We start from the raw sequence: 22,837 nt of genomic DNA on the forward strand, positions 1-22,837 counted from the left end.
ACAGACAAAACAAACTGCCCATTGTTAATGGCATTTAATGTTTGTGACAAAACAAACATTAAACTCTGTCCATTGTCAATGGCGTTTTTAATGTTTGTCTAGGAAAGACAAACATTAAACCTGTATATAAGAGGGGCTAGCGCCCCTCAAAAATGGGGGGAGTATTACATCGTAGTACAGTGTTACAGTATTATGATTAAGTATGGAGCACAGCAATGTCTAACTATAGCTCAGTGGTCCATTTGGCCGGCCAAGGCCAATACCCAAATACAAGCATGACAGTACAGCCAACAGCTGTCTGACCTCCCTGGCCTGCACCTGAGACTATGTTACTTTCCCGTGCGTGCATGCGTGTGTGCGTGCACACCACACACCTTATAGTTTGAAAGTACTGAGGGACAGCTGAGAGAAGGGGAGAGGGAGCACACTGCATATAGGGTAACGCAAACATCTGATGACTCAGTTATTCAGCTGCTGCTAGCACAACTGGTGTGTGTGTGTGTGTGTGTGTGTGTGTGTGTGTGTGTGTGTGTGTGTGTGTGTGTGTGAACTTGACATAGAAGTCAAAAGGTTAACAGCCAGAAATGAGGTATCAGTTACGGTTTAGATCATAGGTTCCCAAAGTGGGGACCCCAGGGGTCCTTGAGGGAGTTCCAGGGGTTCCCCAGCTAAATGATAGTTTGGAAGCAAATGGACGCTAACGGGTCCATTTGGTTCCATTTGTACACTCTGAGTTAATTAACATTGATTTTACAATATAAATCGGGGTCCCAGAGATAGCAATGCCATTAAATGGGGGTCTGTAGACCAATATGCATGTCAAACAGGGGGTCCTTGAAATTAAACGGGTTGAGAATCACTTCCAGAACCATAAAAAAAAATCTTCTCATATGGGGGTCCCTGGCATATCTCTTCAAACGGGGGTCTGCGGGCTAATTAGTGTCAATTTGGGGGTCCTTGACATTAAAAGGTTTGGGAACCACTGATTAGATGATGCATCTCAATGACACGTGCAGATGAAACTATGCAGAATTGTATTTATTTTTATAGAGGGTAGGGTATGCACATGCATAAAGTGAGCGGCAAATCGAGTGGAAGAGTTAGTGGAAAAGTGAGTTTAACGTTGTTTAATATAATGTAATTTAATGCAATCAGATTTGTTTTTGTGTTTACTTTGGATATAAGGTCTGTCAAGGCCAGAAAGTAGTATTTTGCCAGGCACTCAGGCGTTCCGCATAACTTCCGGGTATGATGATGTCACGCGCATAGTATACCCACTATTAATTTAACCATGTAGCCATTGAGACTACTGAAAATAATGACAGTTCAGCCCAGACCTAGAAAACATCAAAAAACAACATATAAACTCTATGGATACAAAATAACCAAAAAGAAAAACGGAAAACCCACAAGAATGCATAAAACTGCAATTACGCTCACATAAAAAGGAAAATGCATCCAGGCAGTAGGCCAACAGCAGGGCTTCTAGGGACAAGCCTATAGATCTATGTTAAACAAAGCAGCTTTTTATCAAGCACCAGTATTTTCTGAAGTATATTTTCTGTCTTTGCTTTAACCCATTTTGGGGCGGGAACCCCTTTTGGTGTTTTAAACATTGTTATAATTTAGCTATTGAAAAATAGCAGATCTACTGTGACGGCCAGAGTCACAATGGACTCTTAATTGACTCTTAATTGACTAATTGACAAGCCATCACCACTCAACGATGATTGACACCTGGCGATCTCCTTGCTCACCACTGAAATTGCCACAGGTGTGTGTGAATCAGTGTGGAAAAAAGTGTTTGTATGCTGGCAGCAGCTCTTCATGACAGTTGTCCAGCACTCTACTCAACATTCTTTACCCAGTATACATTTTATTTTATCCTTGAAGTAGCTCAAGTTGGAGCAAACTACCTAAACAATATATAATTCACTAACTGGAGAAACCGGCCTGTAGATCTTCAAGCTCCACTGCGTTTGGAATCCAGGGAGAATTGGAGCGGAGGAGTGAATTCAATTGTTTGGAGCAGGAGTTGTCCTTCAGGATTTTCTTGGATTTGCCTGGTTTGAGTTAACAATATTCATAAGGAACATACAGGTAACCCAACTCCATACATGGAAAGTAGGCCTACTTAACTGAGAGCAAGAGGAGTTTGCTCCCCATTGCCTAAACAGCAAGAGGATATTTCCCATTAACATTAAAAATTGAAGAGCATCGTTTATTTTGTTTTATTTGAAGTGGACTGGTATATTTCCTGAAGACTCATTTTGCTTTATTTTAAGGTTGAATTATTCCAATTTGGAAGGTTTTTTGAGTTGAACATTGAGTGAAAACTTTGAGTCTATTTTGGTAGGGGCTTATGATTGGCTCTGGAAGTGAATTGAGACAGAATTTTGATGCTATTTATGTTTGATGATTTTGTTATTTTATTTGAAATGCCAATGTAACCTAACCCACCCCTGGTTTCAATACAAAGACTGTTCCAATCCAACACTTAAGGGTTCTTTATCTTTTATTGAGTCCTTTGTTCGTTTCCTTGACACCACCTGGCTACACAAAAAAAGGAGAGGCTAAGTTCCTCTCTGGTAGGTACACGCCTGCCTGGCACCCCAATTAAGCCACTGAGGAAACCGTTACATAAAAATGGCACCCCAGATGGGACACAATGGAACAGTGAATGAATATTGAATGAACTTGATCAATTTTTCCAGTGTTTGAAAATAATCTCACAAAATGGCAGCAAGCCAGGGGACAGGGGTCCCAGCACCACCTGTTACAGCAGCGGCCGCCCTTGACCCAGTACCTGACCAGGCAGATGATTTACTCTCACTTGATGTGGTGCATGATCTTGTGGACTTGGCTGCGCTTCCCACAAGGATTTTGGGAAGGAGTGAGGGGAGAACTACTCACTCCGTCTTGGACATGGACCTTGAGGAACCAGGTTTGAATTCAACCAGGGCTCAGGGCCATGTGGATCTCTTGGCTATGCAAGGAGACATTCTGGAACTCCGAAGAGCTCAGCAAGAGCTTCGCACACTTCTTCTGCATAAGCTGGAAACAATCAGTAGGCAGCAAGCCCATAATACTGACCATGTGGTGGAAGCGTTGAACCATGTGCAGGAAACACAAACCAAAAAAGTCACCAATACACTTACAAAGCAAATTGACTATGTGACATCCCAGCTTACAGGCACCTTGACCTGGCGTTTACAACAACATCACACAAACCTACTGAAAGACTTCCATTCTGCTGTTTCCCCCCTTGCCATATCGGTGAACCACCTCCAAACAGAGGTTTCCCAAACTACAAAGCAGCTGGACTCACTTGCTACCAGTGTAGCCACTGTCCTCGAGCCTTCCTTTCACTTGAATTCTCTGGTGACTCCTCCCACTCAGAGTCAGACCACCGCCCGACTACCTGACCCAGCCCCTCAAGAACCTAGGGCCCAGTCTACCATGCACCCTGATGCTGTCAACAAGGTCTCGGCCCAGTCTTCTCTCTTTCACACTGTCGTACCACCTTCTACAAACCCATTTCATACCACTCTTCCCCAGAGCTCATCTTTATCAAGTGAGCAAACCAGACGGCAAACCAGATCCATGCCAAATTAAGTTTGATTTTCCCACTTTTGGCAGGAAAGATGATAGCCCTGATCCTCTCTTGTTTTTGGAGAAATGTGTTGATTTCTTGACTCTCAATCCCTTGAACAGTGAAGAACTTATGGCCACACTGAGAAATGTATTGCACGGCACAGCTCGTGATTGGTGGGATGTGGCCCGGTTAAATGTCAATACTTGGGAGGAGTTTGAGACGAGGTTCATTACAGCTTTCCTGTCAGAGGATTATGCAGAGGAACTGGCAGACAGAGTGCGGAATCGTGCCCAAGGGGCAAATGAAAGTGTACGGGACTTTGTGTACAGTTTTCACTCTTTGTGCCGTAGGTGGAGGCCTGAAATTGAGGAGGAGGAAGTGATCAAACTAACCCTGAAAAACATTAATCCTTGGCTTGCTAGCCAGCTACGAGGAAGAGCCACCACTGTGGAGGCCCTGGTGAGACTGGGCCAACAGTTTGAAAAGGATCGGGAGAGCCAGCAGCAATACAGGCAAAAACAAAAGGGCACAGGCAAGCAAACACACAAGCCAGACCTTCCCTCACAAAGTGAGGCCCCGCCCCAAAAGGATTCCCAAGTGTACTGCTGGAAATGTAAACAAGCTGGCCATTCACCTTCTAACTGTTACAGCAATAAGCACTCTGACTCAAAGTCTTCCCACCCTCCCCATGCGTCAGACCCACCTCGTCCAACTTTGGGAACCCTAACCCTTACAGAGCCTAATGAAAACATCATACACACCCATCCATACCTACCTTCCGCTGCTCCCACTTATTCCTCAGGAATCCCACACCAGTTGGTGTTGCCTTTGTCCATTGGTTCATGGAGAGGAAGAGCGATTCTTGATACCGGTGCTTCTTACACCCTGCTAAATGAACAGTTGTGGAAAGAAGTGAAGACCCCGCAAAATCACCTGAAACCATGGACGGAAGGACCCCTGTATCTGGCTGACGGGGCAGCTAAGCAGCCTTTGGGATGGAGCGAGATGAATGTTCACTTGTCAGGCCATAATTACATGATACCTTGTGTTATCTTGGCTGTTCAGACTCTAGCCTTCCCTGTTGTTCTGGGTTTGGATTTCATGTTCTGCAGCGGAATCCAGATAAACGTGGTCCACAAGCAATACTGGTTCATGTCAGACCCAAGCCAGAGGTTCAAGTTCCTGCAGGAGGGGTCAAAACTGCCAGAGAGTCCCCCTACTCTTGCTTTCTTCTCTGCAGTTCCGCCCTCGTCCCTGCCTCCTTTGGTGGTCCCTGATGATCTCTTGCTAAAGGCTGTTAAAGAATCTCAGATGGAGAACAATGAACAGGAGCAGCTCTACCAACTTCTCCACGCCAATCAGGATGTCTGTACCACTCGAGTGGGACATACGACTGTTCTGAAACACAAAATCCATCTCACCCATGACATGCCTCTGAAACAAAAACCCTACCGACTTTCACCCACCAAACAAGCCGTAGTCCAAGAGCTGGTCGAGGAGATGCTTGAAAATGACATCATAGAGCCTTCCTCTTCACCTTATGCTGCTCCTGTGGTAATCATTCCCAGGAAGATAGGAAAGCCCAGATTCTGTGTGGACTATCGGAAACTTAACACCATCACCCTTTCTGACGCCTATCCTATTCCCACTATCCAAGAGATTCTTGAATCCTTGGCAGGAGCAACCATCTTTTCCACTATAGATCTAAATAGTGGTTATTGGCAAGTGGCGATGGATGAGGATAGCCGGCTTAAGACTGCTTTTGTGTGTGCCCAAGGCCTGTTCCACTTTAAGGTTATGCCTTTTGGCTTGAAAAACGCCCCAGCCACATTCCAGCGCCTAATGGAAACCACCTTGGCAAATCTTAAAGGGCAAATCTGCTTTGTTTATCTTGATGACAATCATCTATTCCACCAACCAACAGCAACACCTTAAGGACATTCAAGCAGTTCTTGACCACCTGAGAGCAGCTGGACTGACGGTCAATATGAGAAAGAGCCACTTCGGCCGTACATCCTTGAAATTTCTTGGACACATTGTGTCTGCGGAGGGAATTCAAGCTGACCCAGATAAATCCATGGCTGTACAAAATTATCCCGTACCCACCACCCTGAAATCTCTCCAACGATTCCTGGGAATGTCAGGATGGTATCACCGCTATGTACCTAACTTTTCCCAGATCGCTGAGCCGCTGAATGCACTGAAACGAAAAGGAGCAAAGTTTAAATGGACCCCAGAGTGTCAATCGGCATTTGATGAGCTCAAACGACTGCTTGTCACCCCCCCGATTCTGGGCCACCCCAATTTCAACTATCCTTTCGTGGTGTACACCGACGCAAGTGAGGTGGGTCTTGGTGCTGTTCTTGTGCAGCAAACCGGGCTTGGCAGAGAAGAAGTGTTGGCGTTTGCCAGCAGGTCACTGAATGCAGCGGAACGCAATTACTCTACTACGGAGCAGGAATGCCTTGCGGTGGTTTGGGCTTTGGAGAAATGGCGCTATTATCTTGAGGGGAGATACTTTAATGTGGTAACCGACCACGCCTCCCTAGTCTGGGTCTTTCAGACCAGTAAGCCCAGTTCCAGACTCATCCGATGGGCCCTAAGGCTGCAGGAGTTCATGTTTGCAGTGGAGTATCGAAAAGGGAAGTACAATTCTGTCCCAGATGCCCTCTCTCGAGCCCCTGTGGATGGAGGAGTCCCTCTTCTGACTTGTGCCACCATCTTGTCTGTCCAGGATTCTCCCAAGTCTGACTTACCTTTCACTGATGAGACTCTGTGGAAGGCACAGCAGGAGGATTCAGAGACACAGGCCCTGTATAACTCCATTACAGAGGACGGAGAAAAAACTATCAATCCTACCACCAAACTTACCATCCTTGAAGATAAGGTCTACAGAGTGGTCCAGTTACCGCACCGTACTCTGTATCAGATCTACATCCCACTCTCTCTTCGCCGCCAGTTGTTGCAGTTCTTCCATGATGACCCACTGTCGGGCCACTTGGGTAGGTTCAAGACTTACCGACGGCTACATTCGGTAGTGTACTGGCCCAAGCTCAGTCTTGACGTTAAAGCTTACCTCAGAGAATGCGAGATATGCCAAAAGTACAAGCCTGAAGGGAGGAAGCCAGCTGGAAAGCTACAACAGACTGTCGTCACTCGGCCCTGGGAGATGCTTGGGGTGGACCTCATGGGGCCCTTCCCCAGAAGCAGTCGACAGAATGTATACTTGTTAGTATTCGTTGACTACTACTCTAAGTGGGTGGAGCTCTTTCCCCTACGTCGGGCCACTGCTGAGTCCATCAGTCAGGTCTTGATCAAGGACATCTTGACTCGCTGGGGGGTACCTGATTTCCTGCTCTCCGATCGTGGTTCTCAGTTTGTTTCAGAGGTCTTGGGGGAGACTTGCAAAATCTGGAACGTGACCCAAAAGTTCACTACCGCCTACCATCCCCAAACGAACTTGACGGAGCGGGTGAACAGGACCCTGAAGACCATGGTTGCGTCCTATGTGGGCAATAACCACACTCAGTGGGATAAGTACCTGCCGGAATTCCGCTTTGCCTTGAACACCGCAGTGCAGGAATCTACAGGTTTTACTCCGGCCGAAATCAACTTGAATCGTCCCTTGCGAGGTCCTCTAGACCGAGGCCTGCAGCCTCAGGACATCAGCCCTGCAGCCCCTAGCTACAGTAAAACAGCACAGCTGAGCGAGTTGCGAGAAATGGTGAGCCAAAACACTCGCAAGGCCCAGTTACGGCAAAAACGCAACTACGATAAGAAGCGGAGGGAGCTACAGTTTCAAGAGGACGACAGAGTGTGGTACTGGACTCATCCTATGTCCAAAGCCGAAAAGAAATTCACAGCCAAACTTGCGCCCAAGTGGCAAGGCCCCTACCGGATCCTTAAACAAATGGGACCCCTGAATTATTAGGTGGTGAAAGAGGACACTGGGGAGGACATGCGCGTTGTTCATGTCTCTCACCTAAAAACCTGTTACCCAACAGCTAAGGAACTGGAGGATATGCAAAGACGCAAGGTGCTGGAGATCTTTGCGGCGGAAAGTGATGATGAGGACTTCTTGGGATTCCCCAACAGCCAGGACTCACACCTAACACCCTGTCAACCGACAGCCAAGGAATTGGAGGACATGCAAAAGCGCAAAGTGCTGGAGATCTTTGAGGAGGAAACTGAGGACGAGGAGTTCCTAGGATTCCCTAACAGCCAACCTGTCACTGCCTTGGTCAGCTTTCTCCATGGGGGGAGGAATGTGACGGCCAGAGTCACAATGGACTCTTAATTGACTCTTAATTGACTAATTGACAAGCCATCACCACTCAACGATGATTGACACCTGGCGATCTCCTTGCTCACCACTGAAATTGCCACAGGTGTGTGTGAATCAGTGTGGAAAAAAGTGTTTGTATGCTGGCAGCAGCTCTTCATGACAGTTGTCCAGCACTCTACTCAACATTCTTTACCCAGTATACATTTTATTTTATCCTTGAAGTAGCTCAAGTTGGAGCAAACTACCTAAACAATATATAATTCACTAACTGGAGAAACCGGCCTGTAGATCTTCAAGCTCCACTGCGTTTGGAATCCAGGGAGAATTGGAGCGGAGGAGTGAATTCAATTGTTTGGAGCAGGAGTTGTCCTTCAGGATTTTCTTGGATTTGCCTGGTTTGAGTTAACAATATTCATAAGGAACATACAGGTAACCCAACTCCATACATGGAAAGTAGGCCTACTTAACTGAGAGCAAGAGGAGTTTGCTCCCCATTGCCTAAACAGCAAGAGGATATTTCCCATTAACATTAAAAATTGAAGAGCATCGTTTATTTTGTTTTATTTGAAGTGGACTGGTATATTTCCTGAAGACTCATTTTGCTTTATTTTAAGGTTGAATTATTCCAATTTGGAAGGTTTTTTGAGTTGAACATTGAGTGAAAACTTTGAGTCTATTTTGGTAGGGGCTTATGATTGGCTCTGGAAGTGAATTGAGACAGAATTTTGATGCTATTTATGTTTGATGATTTTGTTATTTTATTTGAAATGCCAATGTAACCTAACCCACCCCTGGTTTCAATACAAAGACTGTTCCAATCCAACACTTAAGGGTTCTTTATCTTTTATTGAGTCCTTTGTTCGTTTCCTTGACACCACCTGGCTACACAAAAAAAGGAGAGGCTAAGTTCCTCTCTGGTAGGTACACGCCTGCCTGGCACCCCAATTAAGCCACTGAGGAAACCGTTACACTACAAGCTCATAGCGCGCCACCGAGTGGCGCGCTACGAGCTTGTAGGTCTGCTATTTTTGAAAAATTGTGAAAATATTTATTTCAGAAAACTGGAGGATTTAGAAGATTATTTTTGAATTTCGAGGTCAGGCCTAAATGGGTTAAAAACCCGCTAATGGATAACTCTAATGTTCAGTAAATGATAAACATTGACTCCACATATACTCATTGACCCTCACATCACTGGAAGGAAAACCAGCTAGCTACAGTAACTGAAATTTAGTGAACCGACTGGCGAGTAAGGGAATGCAACTACAACCAATTCAAAAAGTATGCACCTCGGAGTGCAGATCTCTGCGAGGCCTGGTCACCAGGCGATGTATGCAACAGTGTGTGTTTGTGGCACCCTCTCTATGCATGGGAAAGTAAAAGCAGTTGATGGTGCGCTCTATAGAAGCCCTGAAGCATACCATGCGTATGCTTGTTGGATGTTACATTCATGATATATTTGATCAGGTAATTCATGTATTTGCGTATGCTTGTTGGATGTTACATTCATGATATATTTGATCAGGTAATTCATGTATCTCCAATCAGAAGTACCAGCTCTGGTAATGTGACGAATCTGACAATAAAGACACCTTTATCCAAAGTTTACAATGTGCATTACATTCACCCCTTCATGCACACCCTGACCCTCACTCACCAAAAGCAGAGTACACCATGCAATGCACAAACCATGCTCATCAGGAGCAGTTAAGGCTTCAGTGTCTTATCCAAGGACATTTCAGAGGAACTTCCGATTCCGCTCTACCTCCTGAGAGCCACTGCCACCCCAAAGCTAACTATCAATTCTCTAACCATCACAACCAACCACAACCGTATGAGTGGAATTACATTACCTCGCTAGTATTGTTACGATAACATCACAGAATAATCCCTCGTGTTCATATTTTGAACGAGAGGCAGGTCAAAAGTCAGAAATGAAGAGCTTAGTATATCCATCCGGTCAAAACCACGGAGAGCTCCCTAGATTAGCAGATACGAGGCATTCTTTCTGATCCGTATACAGGGAAGTGAACGACAACGCGCGTGCGCGAAGAGCAAGGAGTATGGTGGCCTTGGAGGCAAAAAAAAAAAAACCTGAATATTTTTCTCTCGTTTGATATCAATGAAAATGCGCTAGGCCGTGTGTACAGTACACGTCATATAGCAACCCGTCGGTTGGATTAGTTATGACGTTCCCACACGTCGTACGGCCTAAATGGGTTAATGAAGTGGTTGCACCACTTAAAAACTTGCTGAATGTTTTCCGTCACTGTCCAGGTGGTCAGATGTCAGAAATAAATCTCTCAATCCTGCATGCTTGGGATGCTGACTGGGTTCCCACCCAAGCAGGAAACATCCTAGGCAGTTGTCATGCCGACCCAACTGTGGGTGGCAGAGGCAGTAGGTGGATAGTGTGATGGGTTCATGGGCGTTGTGCCACACAGAGTAGGTGTGAAATAACAAAACAGACCGCCCATCCTCTTTGTACTTTGGGTGGATCTGGGTGTCACTGGATCGAGATGCGAGTGTAAGATAGAACGAGGCATGCTGCTGAGAGTTTGATGATATTTGTACTGCAGGGATGGGTGCACACATAAGGGCTCGAAATCTATTTTTATACTTGGTATCACCGGTGGTCCCTAGTTGAAGATAGGAGCACTAGCAAAAACTAGTAGTCAAATAAAATGGTGAAAGTAGTACTACTATGTGGTAGAGTCACCACCACTGGGGAATTAAGCAATATCCTGGGGCCAGAACTTAAAATGAACTCTCCTTGCTGTGTCTGTCCCTCTTCCATCCGTCTTTTCACTGAGACTGTGACATCAAACGTATCCAGAGGACCCCTGTCTACAGAGTCTACACAGATTCCAATCAGATGTTCAACTGTGTTTTTATTTGTTCACTTTTTCACAGTGAGTTTCTCCATACAATCAACTTACCTCCTTTCTCAGCTTGAAAACACTTTGCACTCGTATGAAGTGAGGGGGCACTCTCATCATCATACATCACATTCCGTGCTCAGCCAATCAAATCATAATAACTGTCATTCCGGCCAATCACTTCTGGCGTCTTCACTTTTCTGCCCTCACTTTTATCTTCAATATGTACGCTCAGCCAATCAAATCATCGCTATGGGGTGATCAGCCAGTCATCAGCCAATGTTTGTGTACACACAAACCCTCACAGCTGGACATAGGAGGAATACATTTTACTTACTAACAAAATAATGGTGAGATTGCACGCTGGAATGACGGCACAGTAGCGCCCAGCGACATCTCTGCTCCGTTGTGTCAATGAGTAAACTATCTCCACGCTACTATAGCACCAGAGCTACTGTCAGCTCACAGCTCTTTGTCCAGATGGCAGGGGAAGAGGAGCGCTTGTTCTGATTCACTTTTGCTCTCACCACAACAATTATTTGCACTCGCACAAATGCTCCCTACTTTGAGGTCCAAAACTTTCGCAATTCCGAGCCATGAATGTATGTAGACAAAAACACACGCAAACAGAGCCGTGCTTTGGTTTGCAACATACTTTCAGGCATAAATTAGCTAGGTGGGATCTGTAAAGTTGGCCGAGTGGCCAAGGCTCCAGCAATACCATTTAGGGTGTTTTATATTTCCCCGATGCAGGTCATTTACAGTGGAAACTGGAAAGGCCTCGAACAAAACAAAACACTAAACACTAACTCTAACTCTAACACTAACTAAATCACTTGAAAACAAATTAGGGAAACAAACCCAGAACTTGAGAAACTTTGTTAGGCTATAAACCCTGCAATGCCCCCTAGCAGCTCTCCCTGGGTGTTACCTTCTGGTTGCCAAGAGACAAACTGAACTAACTCCCTTCCCCTGCAGCCTCCCTCTTATACTAGGCAAGACTATACCAAGGAACAGTTCTGTAATGGGTAACCCACTTAACATCTGGCTAACCACGGCCCATGAGTTCACTTACACAATTACCTAGTTTAACTAAACCAATTCAAATACATTTCAGATACATTACACAGCATCTAGATAAATAGAAAACATAACACAAGAGCTCTTGGTAACACAGAAAGACACCCCTCCTGCTCTATAGCACAGACTTGGTACCTCCCTCCACTAAATCAAGAGGATCACCAGTACTGCAGGAGAGCCAGGTGCCAAACAATTACACTTAAACACAATTGACCATAAACATAAATGCTGTGAAAATCTTTGCAAAGTACTTGTGTTCTCTTTTACAATTCACTCAGTTACAAATAATAACTAGAAAAAGTGCCCTTCTGGGCACAGGTCTCCACCAGGAGGATAGGAGTGTGTGTGTGATGCTTGGCCTGTTGTAGCACCACCATGAGGCTGATTTGAAAACTGTCAAATGGCATTTCTTCCAAAGCCTAGTGGGAATATGCATGCACAGTTTCACCACAAATCGGACGCTGCGCTGAGTAGTTGTGGCGATTTGTACAAAACGGGTACAAAGCGGGCTACTCCTGAAAAGTTCAGAAGCCAATCGTAGCCAATGAGGGTGGATTATGAGAAAACAAACAAACCAGTCTTGATCACATGACTATGGAGAGCATGTGTACCGATTTGCGTGAAACTTGGATAAAATCTGAAGGATTAATATTAGAAAATGTGTTTTACATATGTCGGCCTCCTGGTGGCGCTATAAAGAGCAGATGTGAAAAATTCCAGGCAAAGGTTTTTCCTTGGCCTCTAGGGAGTTGGCATACAAAGTTATCCACAGATCCGTGCAGTTAGAGGTAAAAACACCTTTTGGCCAGTTATAGCGCCACCATGAGGCTGAGTTGAAAATGTTCATGTGGCATTTCTTCCTCGGCCTAGTGGGAATGTGCGTGCACAATTTCACGGAAATCACACGATGTGTTCATGATTTGCAGCATTTTGTTTGAAACTGAGCACTCCTGCGAACTTTGGAAGCCAATCTTAGCCAATGAGGATGGAGTCTGAGAAATCTGAAAGACCTGTTTTGTTGAATGGCTCTAGAGAGACTGTGTACCAATTTGCGTGATGTTTGGACAAAATCTGTAGGTGTACTGTCCAAAAACTTGTTTTGCACAAAGCAGCCTCCTGGTGGCGCTATAATAGGCCGTTCTGGAAATTCAGGTCTGGAGGTTCATCGTTGGCATCCAGGGAGTGTGTGTACAAAGTTTGGCATCGACCGGGTTAACGGTGCCGGAGATTAGCTGTTCACAGACGGACGGACGGACAGACACACACACACACAAGGACGGACGGAGTGCAAAACATACTCTCTCCCCATGCCTTCGGCCTGGTGGAGACAAAAATATGCACTCATGTCTATTTCCACAGTCCAGTTCCAAGCCGGCCGGCAAAGTTAGTCAAATGGATGAAAGTGTAGTTTAGATGTGTGCATTGTTCTCCATCAGTGTATGTGTGTATAGGGCACGGGTTGCCCCGTGACAGGAGCACTGAACTACGCTCAAAGGACAGTATTATATAACATTCGTCATTCCACAAATGCTGATTGGTCAACTGATAGCGATTGGGTTAGCAAGAAAACTTCAGGTTGAACCATTGGTTTTCACAGTTATGACGACAGTGGTTTATTTCATAGCAGGGTATATCAACTATGGCAACTACACTAACCTGCTCCAAAGCGATTATGTTCACATATAATGCATATAACAGATAAATGCATATAAAAGCACGGCATACTGACCAATAAGTTATCTTGGAAAATGGCATCACCATTTTGTAGAAGATCCCATGGAGCTCATGTGTGGACCCTGAAAGGGTGGAGGGCAAATGAGTTTTGAGACCAGCAAAACTCTTCGGCATTCCTGACAATTTTGATATGAAAGGAAAAGTCTAAGATTCTCAGAGGGAGTTATCTGGGTCAGCTTGAGCTGTTGGCTGCCAGTCAGCAATATCAAAGCCATTTCATTGTGCTCTTGTATACCATTACCTACTACAGCATTATCATCTTACTAAAGAGACTGATTGAAGCACTAACGCCTTGTACTTGCAGTCTTGCACTTATGATATGACACAAGTACAAGCCAACTTACTGCTGCTTTGAAATATGGTTTTACCTTATTAAATGGTTTGCCCCCAAGTCCATTTTACACTGCTGTGGTTGCAGCTGAAAGAATAAGGCCGACCGTGAGCAACCTTGTTGTTGCTGAAGAAGCTCACCAAGTCAAACCTGGTCGAAACCTGGTCTGTTGACTAAGTATTGATCAATTTTTTTAAACATTTTGTGAATAAATAAGGCTGCGATGCCAAAACCACCATCCTGTCTACCATGAGGAACTTGAGCTCTGCAGTGTGGTTAGCTCTGCAGTCGCACCAGTGTGTCTACACACTGCACCTTGGGTTGGCTCCCACCGTGTCAGTACTTTTCCCAGATTGCAATTTTGGTCAAAACAAGCTTTATACAATGGCCCATAAAAACGATGATCGTGGTTACAAAATGTATTTTCCGGGTGTTTTTAGAATAAGATAAAAACACTGGAAAAACACTGGCATAATATATATAATAAAAAAAAATTAATACCGGAATATTTGACAATCAAATTATCACCCAGAATTCTTATCCAACTGAGGGCTGGCAAAATGTAAGACAGATCTGAAAAAGAGCCTGGTCGGATCAAAGCATTAGTGCTGAAGTAATCATACATTTTGGAGCGTCAATTGGTGTGCAGACTCCAAGAGTGTGCAGACTCTTAAAAAGTAAGACAGATACATGTTCTGGCGACTGGCTTTTGTCATGGCCCAGACAGTAAAAAAAGAACACAAAATAAATTACACAGAGAGAGAGAGAGAGAGAGAGAGAGAGAGAGAGAGGGAGAGGGAGAGGGGGAGAGAGAGAGAGGGGGGGGGGAGGGAGAGGGAGAGGGAGAGAGACATTTTTGGCAGGACATGCTGTCAGATCAACAATGGAGCGACATGAGTTGGGGACAGACGGGATGGGGTGCGGGGATAACGAGAGCAAGAGAAGGGGAGACAGAATTTTAAGTCAAGAAAGAAAGAAAGAAAGAAAGAAAGAAGCACAGAGAAACAAAAAGATATGGATTGGGCAGAGTGCTTTGCCCCTGGCAAGTGGCGTGTCAAGGTGTCATGGCCAAGGGCAGGGCAACCCCTGCATCTCCCCTCCTCCCCCGTACCACCAGACTACCCCCCCCCCCCCCCCCGCCTGCACAGATCTTATCAAGCCAGTTTCCCTGGCACACAGCAGCATGTTTTGCTTGGGACCAAGCCCTTCCTAGTATTTTACTGTAGGAGCTCCCCACCCCACTCCTCCTCCTCCCCCCCAGGCCAGTGGGCGCTATAGACACTGGGCGGCAGGGCGACCAAGCCCTGCGCCACTTCCACACACTCTGCCATGACTGGAAATGCCGGGGTGAGTGCATCATACGTACAAACAACACTTCATAACAACTTTGTCCTGCTCGATTGACTCAGAATATGGACATAATGTGAATAGACTGGCCTCAAACAATGGCCTCAAAGGATGAATGCGATGCAGTCGCTGAAAAAGCTCAGGCCAAGTTACATAGGCGGTTATGTCAGGATCACCTAGTAGTCAGATAACACTTTTTAACCTCGTATGCCCTTCTGGGAGTCCACAATTACAGAGGCTCCCAAGAGAGATATATTACCCAGTCTGTTACTCCAATGCTAAATAAGTTACCATTTAACCAGGAACTGGAAACGAAAGAGTTTATGCTTTAAGTGAGGTGCAAGTGCAACATCAGATAGTACTATGCAATAGTATGCAACTACGCATACATGGCTGGAGTCGAAAATTACATACATCAAAGCAGTATAATCTGAGAATTGGTTGTCGGCTCTCAGCTTCCCAAAAAAACTCAGCTTCCCATCATGCACCTGTGCACAGTGTGAAGCTCAACAGCGCCACTTTGTCACCTGTTGGTACTCTAAGTCTAAACAGACATATGGAGCCTAAACAGACATAAGGACACACATTGCTGTTCATTGGAGTCCCCTAACAACAATAGAAGGTACTGTCCTAAAGGAGGTCAGTGACTTCAAATACCTGGGCGCATGGGTCGGCTCCACAGAGAAGGACCTTAAAGTGAGGAAGGCACTTGCCTGGCGAGCTCCTAATGGCATGACCAGTGTGTGGAAATCCAACCTCCCTCGACATATCAAGATCAGTTTCTTCTCTGCTACCGTGGAGTCTGTTCTCCTCTATGGCTGTGAATGCTGGACACTAACACAAGCCCTACAGAAATCCCTGGATGGGTGCTACACCAGAATGTTACGTCTGGTACTTAACACCAACAGGGACGAGCACATCACCAACAAGCGTCTGTACGGGGCATTACCAAGTGTAACAGAGAAGATAGCAGTAAGGAGGATGAGACTAGCTGGCCACTGCCACCGACACCAAGAACTCCCGGCCAAAAAGCTTGTACTGTGGGAACCGACACACGGGCATCGATCGAGAGGACGTCCCACACCTACCTACGTGGACGTACTAAAGAAAGATACTGGCACGGAAAGCACAAAGGAGCTGGCCAGATGTATGGAGAACCGAGATGACTGGAAACGCCGATGGAAGGCTCGTCTGAGGACGACGTAGAGAGAGAGAGTGGCTGCACCACTCAAAAGAACTGGGGAACATAGGACCTGGGAACATAGGCATGACCCAGAACGAATGCAGTTAATAGGCTGGTTCTCCAGGTGTCCTTACCTTCAGAGTCTGGGCCCCAGGCGGTCCACCCCAGGCGGTCCACCTCCCCTCGGTTAGCTCACTCTCTCACCACACCAACCTGGACCCCTGGTAAACACATTACACACACCCACCCATTAGGGACACGTCCGTCAGGCCTGGGAAACATTCACAAGCATGGAATGTGGGTAAACTCGTAAGCAGCTCTGGATAGGAGAGAACTGAAGGCCTGTCACAATTATGTTACATAATCGCCAAATAGCAATTATTTGAGATTAAGCTACTTTGCATAATCCCCAGAATAGTCTTCATGTTGAAAAATGTTTATACATTTTCAAACATCGGTCTCAGTCATTTCTTTATACATACTAAAGTAGGGATGTGCCGATCACGTTTCTTTTGTTCCTGATCCGATTCCGATCATTTTGACTTTTGAATATCTGCCCATACCGATTTTTGCAGATCCAATATTTATATTTTTATAGAATATATATATATATCATGTTAATATTCAGGGCCCGAGGGGCACCAAGTCCTATTTAAAATATATTTATAACTCTTAGTTGGGGTTTCAACCATATATAAACCTAAACCTAAACCTAAATCTAATTGTGACATTAGGTCGCAGATTACTATGAAAACTTGCAAAACCAGTCAGTCCGTCCGTCGTTCCGTCCATCACGCTTTTTACTTTACTTTATTTGTTTATTTGGACAGGACAATGCATATTAATGGACGTCACATGGACGTAAATACACCGGATATAGCACAGTTGCTAATTTTCATCCGCCACCATATATGGCCGTCAGATCCTCACACCTCTTGACACGTCACCATATATGGCCGTCAGCTCCTCACGCCTTGTGACACGCTCCATATATGGCTGTCTCAATCCTGACACAGACCTCATCAAACCCTGGATAGCCATACATGGAGAAGACTGGATCATCACCTAGATCTGCATATATTATGGATCCGGCCAGCAACTCTACATCTGACCTCAAACCCTTAGATCTCCATATATGGAGCTGACCTGTTCTGACATTCCATATGTTGATCCTTCCCCACCCGTTTTTCCTCTTCAATATCTCCCTTTTGACTGATACCTGTCCATTCAAACTATCGGCCCAGCCCTACCTGCCGGGCAAACCCTGTACCCTCAAAAGACACTGCCCACGCTTCCACCCTTAGATCTCCATATATGAAGCTGATCTGTTCTGACTGACATTCCATATGTTGATCTGACCTCATCAAACCCTTTACACTCAAGACACGCTCCATATATGGCCAGTATAGAATTAATTCCATATGTGTGATTCCTCTATTAAAGATGTTTTTCATTTGTCTGATAAAGTAGTGAGAAGTATCCAACAGCTGACGGGTGGCTGGTGGGTAAATGACTCATGTTGTGGGGATGACACGAGAAAAATTGGTCTGTAAATACTGGGATGTTGAGAAACCCTTTGTGGGGCCTCACTAGTGCATCAGCTCAACCTCAGGGATATTTATAGATTCTATGGTCAGGCTTGTTGTTGTCCCCTCATTTGATTAGCCTGCCATTGTGTCTGGTCAGCCCTAGTAAAGCCCTGTAGGAAAGGACTGTGAGGCAGCTGGTGGGCTTTGGTTGGACCACAGAATTAGCCGTGACTGTCATGCGTGTTGCTGGGATGCCTTAGTAAACATGGGTTTGAGAAGGGGAGGAGGAGAGTCATGGTGCTGACCAACAGCGTCAACGAGGGCTCAAGCACCCACTGACACTGTGACACAATAGATAGCCAAATAGGAATACGAGACTGCTCGCCCCTTTACCAACTCGCCCCCGCAATTTTTTTTAATGTAGTTAAAGGACAACTTTAGGTTTTTTTTCAACCAAGGTTCATGTTTTAGGTTGTTATTAGAGAAAGTAAAAGATGAATGTTCATTTTTCTTCATTTGCTGCTTTCTTTCGTTTTAGGGATTTTAGCGGTTTTTGACAGGCTACTCTAGTCCTACTAAACCCCAAGAAATTACATCTGGCCACAAAAGATCACGAGATCTACCGAATGTGTCAAACTGACATATTGAGCCTATAACACAGTGTGGCTTCCCCCCAATAGGCTACCTTCACATTCAGTAGATCCTGTGATCTTCCGTGGCCAGATGTAATTTCCTGGGGTATATTAGGACTATAGTAAATAATAAAAAAAGAAATCGCCATAATATTTTGTAAAGAAATACATATTTAGCCCCATGCTCGAATGCCCCCGCCCCCTGTCAAAAAACGGTAAAATCCCTAAAACGAAAGAAAGCAGCAAATGAAGAAAAATGAACACTCATCTTTTACTTTCTCTAATAACAACCTAAAACATGAACCTTGGTTGAAAAAAACTAAAGTTGTCCTTTAACAGTTAATTTAGTATTTCCCTCCCTCTCTGAAATCTGAAATGATCTTGATCTTTACAATCTATGTAAAGCACCTTGGATAAAGGCGCTATATAAATGCACCATTTACCATTTATCTTGTATACAGATTTATTTGATTGCATAGTAGTCGATCTCTATACTCTGTAAAATGTAGAAAGAACAACATGTCCCCTTGGTAAATTTGTCACGTAGTCACACACCTTTATGGGGTGGTGCTTGGGTCACTGGGGGGGGGTGGGCGAACAGGTATTCAAATGCTAATAAGGTGGCTTTTGTTCTGCTGCCAGTTAGAGTATAAATGTTGCACTGCAGTACAGTACAGGCTTTATTTCCATTTGACTACTGTGATGAAGCCACCTCCAGCCAAGAAGAGACTCGTCCAGTCCACGCTACAATTCGGCGGCGGCGCCACCGCAAAGACCCCGGCGCCCGTCGTCAAGACCCCGGTGCCGGCCGACAAGTTCCCGACGCCCGTCGTCAAGACCCCGGTGCCCACCGACAACATCCCGGCGCCCGCCGTCAAGACCCCGGTGCCCGCCGGCAAGATCCCGGCGCCCGTCGTCAAGACCCCGGTGCCCGCCGACAAGATCCCGGCGCCCGTCGTCAAGATCCCGGTGCCCACCGACAAGATCCCGGTGCCCGCCGACAATGATGCTGCCGAGGTGGACAGCACTGTCGTCAGCGCCAACACAACATCTCTTTTAAGAGCTAATAATTCTAAAAGTGTCGTCAGCAGCAGCCAGCAGCCCGAGGGCGCAAATATCAAGCCACCTGGAAAGAGACATTTACCTGGATCACGTACAACTCTACTAAAGACAGAGGGCAGTATTATGCGTGTCTTAAGTACCAGGTCTTATTACTTAAGACCTGGAGGCGTGATCGATGCCATTTGGCTATTCTGAGTGGCCAAACAGCATTGACCACGCATCCAGGTCTTAAGTTAAGTAATAAGACCTGGTACTTAAGACACACATAATACTGCCCAGAGTGTTTTGTAACCTTTGCTCTAAAGCTGTCGAATTAAAATACAGGCGGACCACAGGAAGTGGAGGGCTAAGGGCGGGCCAAACGGGCAACATCCTGTTATACAGAACTGTTAGAGAACTCCCCCCAGAGGCAAATCCAAAGGAAACAAACAGCAGAGGGCGCTATTTTTCCTTTTTGATTGTGGAAAAACTGACACACCACTTGCCGGAAGTACAAATGGAAGAAAAATGGGGGAAATTGATAATGTACAAGAACTCAAACAGCGACGATGATGACTATGGAAAGGACCGAGCTGGAGTCGAACCACGATCTCTAGCTCGGCAGGCAACAAGCTTGGACAAGTTACGAACTTACGGCCGGGTCTTTTGCAAGGTCGTTAAAATATGAATGCTATGCTAGAGACAGAGACAGCATAACAGAGACGGAGCACTCAGTCAATTTAGAATGGCACGACTTCTTAAAACACTAAAAATGGTGATACAACAAATTAAAACTGTTGTAGTCGTCAGAAAAGTGTTTGCCGTCAGTGCTTGCCATTGCCAAAAACAATTACATATTTGAAACTGAACGACGCAACACATCACAGTAGACAAAGGTCTAGTGGTTTACATTTAGAAACTTTAGATACTGTAAGGTAAGAGATAGGGGTATTGTCCTTTATGTCACTAGGACAATAAATAGTGCCTAAGAGACCGTATCAGCATCACCAACATTCTGGGTTAAACCTGACCTTTGTCTTCAGTTACGTAAGTCAGATCAGGAAAAATGTTGTATAGTCCTTAATCACTGTTCCAGTAAAAGGGATTTACAAGCCCACATTTAACAAAGGAAACAAAACAACACTTCCCGAAAAGCAAAGAAAGAAACCTCGGAACGGTTACAGTTACTGTACTATTGTTCCCTCTCTGCATCCCTCTTTCTAACCCCTCTCCAATTATATCACCTGGAGATAATCCTAAATACGGAAATGCAAATGGTTGAGCGTCACAGGACCATAACATCTGCAAGGTTTAAGGTTAGAGCCAACAGCATCTAATAGGCCACCTCTAAAACGGGGTGCATACTTAGTTTAGACTAGTCATTGGTTAGACATGGGTTAAGGTTAGGTGTAGGTGTGCTGCCCCGTGGGAGGTTAGGTTTAGGGTGAGGGTTTGAGATAGGTTGTAGTTGTAGGACTAATGACTGGTCTAACCAATGACTAGTCCAAACCAAAAACTGTCTACTGCACCCCTCTAAAACGGGTCATTCAACTCGAAATTCTTCAACAATGCAGCCCTCAGCACTGACCAATAACATACCATTTAATGCAATGATTACAAACGCTGGTCTCCAGGACCCCTGGTAGTGCTGATTTTCGTCCCACCAGCATTCACCTGGTGCTGTTTTAAAGCAAGCCGTCTAATCATTAGGTACTATACTTAGTTTCTTGTAAGACCTAGACTTGAAGAAAAGAAAAACAGCAGTAATATGTCCTGGGGCCGGAGTACAAAACCAGTACTTTGAACTATTGCACTTTAGTCCTTTCCAGTACCTTTAACCCAAAGACAACAGGCATGATAGCAGGGTAGAGGTGTGTAAAGAGCTCTCAAAGATTGAGCAATTCCTTTGGAGTCGAGTGGAGTCATTTCCTTCAAAGACAGCAATTCAGCCGCCCCCACAGTGCATTTCACAACATAGCCTGCCCTGCACAAGATAACGCTAAATGGTTATTCACAAACCAAGGACTACAAATCAGACAGATTAAAATAAATGTATTTTATCACTTTCTATTCTTTTTCTTCTTCCTGTTCATGAACTTGCAGAAAGGGGGTGGGTTAAACAATGAGCCATGACCCGATGGCAGCTGTCAATTTGTGGAAGCATTCTGAGGGAAAAATATATTGTCTTTATCACTTGTCTGAATCATGGGGCATTATAGCTCTGCTTTGTTCCACCAGCGCGGGTCCCGTCCTGCTGTAGATCACTGTGGCTATTGGCGTTGGGTTTCAATCTATTACTACCTGCCCTTCCTTTGGTCACAGGACAGGACAGGTTGCGATCTATGACCCTTCAAGCATTGTTTTACACAGTCTCACTCCTGGGTTCTCTCCAGGCAAAACAACTTAAAACATACAGGAAACATTTATTATCTATAACCCGGTGATATCATAACATTCAGTATGAAATATGCTGATGCAAAGACAGCTGTGTCTATCGTTAAGTGCAAGCGGTGATTTACGGCCTGAGATAAGCAGTTACAGGTCCGACCGACTGTGCCAATCACAGGAGTTAGTAAACACAAGTCAAAGGGAATAGTGCGGCTGCCTGTGTTGTAGCTAAATAAACACGAGTTCCTTCCACCACGGTGCGCGTTCAAACCGTCCTGCTAGTCTAAACACGAAACAGCCAATTCCAACCCACCTGCAAATGTGAAAAGAAATTCCAAAAAAAAAAGCTTTATTAATAATCCTGAGGACAGGCCTCAGCTGTAATGCAGTCACCTTCCTCCCACGCTCGGTGGATCTGAATCCAGAATGAAATAAATCCAAGATCCCCTGGTGTTTTGAGAGAGAGCACCAACTATATATATCAAACCTGTAAGGTGCTGGGCTGACGTTACCATGCTACCAACAGCTTCTGCCCATCCAGGAAGAAAGGGGCGGAGTGGAGTTGACATGGATGAGGGGAGTGAGGGATGAGGGAAAAGGATGATATAATGTGCTGGACAAACGGTGTGTGCTTGGTATCTGAGAGCTTACATCCCAAGAGAGAGCGCCATGAGGGCTGAAGACAAGTGGAGGTGGGACACACACACAGTCACACACAGTCACACACACACACACACACACACCCCTAAGTCAAGCCACATGCTCTCGGATTAGTAGAGGCATTGCTCGACACCCTGGAAAAGACCGTGAGAT

At 45.3% G+C, this 22,837-nt stretch overlaps 1 protein-coding gene across 4 annotated transcripts in view; it reads right to left on the bottom strand.

Moving 5' to 3' along the window:
• The window catches only part of atp13a3 (ATPase 13A3), a 72,655-nt gene that overhangs the window by 41,139 nt on the left and 8,679 nt on the right, over positions 1–22,837 (bottom strand). For 3 of the 4 annotated variants that reach the window (XR_013790445.1, XM_079506363.1, XM_079506361.1), the window contains exon 2: positions 16,569–16,655. The exons of the other annotated variant lie outside the window; for it this stretch is intronic. The gene's annotated coding sequence lies outside the window, so the exon portion shown is untranslated. The remainder of the gene's footprint in view (positions 1–16,568; positions 16,656–22,837) is intronic. 4 annotated transcript variants of the gene reach the window in all.

The sequence above is a fragment of the Electrona antarctica genome, assembly GCF_951216825.1.
Source record: "Electrona antarctica genome assembly, chromosome: 7".
Classification (NCBI taxonomy): domain Eukaryota; kingdom Metazoa; phylum Chordata; class Actinopteri; order Myctophiformes; family Myctophidae; genus Electrona; species Electrona antarctica.